A 2,078-nucleotide genomic window follows, 5' to 3' on the forward strand; every position below is an offset into this window, starting at 1 on the left:
CTTTTTCTTTCCTAATCCTTTCTATCGTCATTTTTCCTCTACTTCTTTTGTATGTTTGTCACGCTCTTGTGACCCGCTATTTATGGGGTGCCTTAATAGTCGAAGCAGACTTTGTACTGTTGAAGTTAAAGAGATGAGCAGAGTTAGTCTAATTTCCTGTAAGTAAGGACTTCTTTGTTGACATCCACCCCTTGGTGCTCTTATGACCTTATGTGGTAGCGAGCGCTGTAAAACCTCTACTAAAACTTAACTTTAAAACTTTATTTTCAGGTCATATTCTTTATCACAGCTGTGTGTGTTATTGAAGAAATCCTTACTCCGACGTGTGAGTGGGAGCAGCTTGTGGAAAAAAAGCAAAGATCTTCAAGTAAGTTTCACATACTTTGGTTATATTTTTAACTTTTTCTTTCTGAATTTGTTTTTGTTTGCTGTTCCCCGTTAAAGAATAGCATTGCCCTTGGAAATAGAGGGACATTGTAGAATTGACACGAAACCATGCAATTGTCAGGAGTCCGGTAAGAGTAAGTTTTTTGTGGTTTTTTTATTTTGTAAGGTTTTACAGCACTCGCAACTGCATTTTTAAGGTCATATAAGCGCGCGGGACACATTAAACTTTTTCAGTAGGTAGGAAATTTTGAATTTTGCCTGGGTGGCGGCCAAAGCCTACTCTTATCGATTTTAGACCTCCATGGGATCTTAAACGTGCATTACTTGTACACGAGACCTCAGAAATTTTTCCCCATTGTCCGAGAAAGCTAGTTGTAGATCTTTCCTACCAGAAGATCAGATGTGTGGCTGAAAGACAGCAGTAAGAAGGAGCCAAGGAATAGCAGTATTAAGGCTGCAGAACGAGTCAGGAGCCCAGAGGAGGGGGCAAAGGAGGTGAGTGGGTGGGGGCAGAAAGTGGAGACGAAAGCAGACGACAAAACATTGCTAGAGAGCAGGAAAGGAGGTGAAAGGAGACAATTTTAGAGAAGAAAATTTTTCCGTCGCTACCCGGATTCGAACCCGTGACCTTTGAATGAGAGGCGAACACCTTAACTTCTAGGCCACAAGAGCCCCTGGAGTAGGTTTAGGGATGTAATCAAAAACGAAGGCTCTGTCGTGGCATATATCTGCTGAAACTACTCAGAAATTGGACACTAGGCAAACAAAAAAACTATGCAACATCTGATATGTAAAAAATGGGTGTTGGTTGAAAGTCTACCACGATGTTTTTGGCTTACTTGATGGTCTACCGCTGGACCGGTGTGACAACTGGTTTAGTTAACTGTGTGCAGGCTTTTATGCAGGTTTGGGATTGGTGAAAAGGATCACTTTACATTTTCCTTCTGCAATTTCACTGGTTTGGGCAATTACACTATTACACACGCTTAGGCAATTATACACACGTAGGCAATTACACAGGCTTGGGCAATTACACTGGCTTGGGATTTATATGTGGCATCAGTGGCATAGTGGTTAGGCTACGGGACTCATATGAAAATGCGCAGTATAAATGCTATTTATTATTAATTATTATAACCAGGATCGCTTTACATTTTCACCTTGCCCTTCTACAGTTACACCGGCTTGTGTGACAAGGATCACTTTACATTTTCCTTCTGCAATTACACAAGCTTGGACAGTTACACACGCCTAGGCAAATACACAGGCTTAGGCAGTTACACAGGCTTAGGTAAACAGGCTTAGGCAATTACACAGATTTGGGCAATTACACAGGTTTGGGCAGTTACACAGATTTGGGCAATTACACAGATTTGGGCAGTTACACAGGCTTGGGACTTATAACAAGGATCGCTTTACATTTTCTCATTTTCCTTGTACAATTACACAGGTTTGTGTTACAAGGATCGCTTTACATTTTCCTTCTCTGCAATTACACAAGAGTATCGTGGAAGGAAATGAAATCGAATGAGGTAGTGCTTGATGAAGCCCACGTGGGACGCTCAATGTTAAAAACAATCAGGAAACAACAAATGCCCGAATAGACTTTATAAGGGTCTTGAACATCTAGCTCTCACTGGCAAAACTGAGGGCAAGTGAGGCAGGGGTAGGCCCAGAACAACATACTTAGG

At 41.6% G+C, this 2,078-nt stretch overlaps 1 protein-coding gene across 2 annotated transcripts in view; it reads left to right on the top strand.

Moving 5' to 3' along the window:
• The window catches only part of LOC101860099 (cytosolic purine 5'-nucleotidase), a 34,363-nt gene that overhangs the window by 3,910 nt on the left and 28,375 nt on the right, over nt 1-2,078 (top strand). For both annotated transcript variants that reach the window (XM_035969899.1, XM_005098789.3), the window contains exon 2: nt 271-367. The gene's annotated coding sequence lies outside the window, so the exon portion shown is untranslated. The remainder of the gene's footprint in view (nt 1-270; nt 368-2,078) is intronic.

This window comes from Aplysia californica, unplaced genomic scaffold, assembly GCF_000002075.1.
Source record: "Aplysia californica isolate F4 #8 unplaced genomic scaffold, AplCal3.0 scaffold00193, whole genome shotgun sequence".
Taxonomy (NCBI): Eukaryota; Metazoa; Mollusca; class Gastropoda; order Aplysiida; family Aplysiidae; genus Aplysia; species Aplysia californica.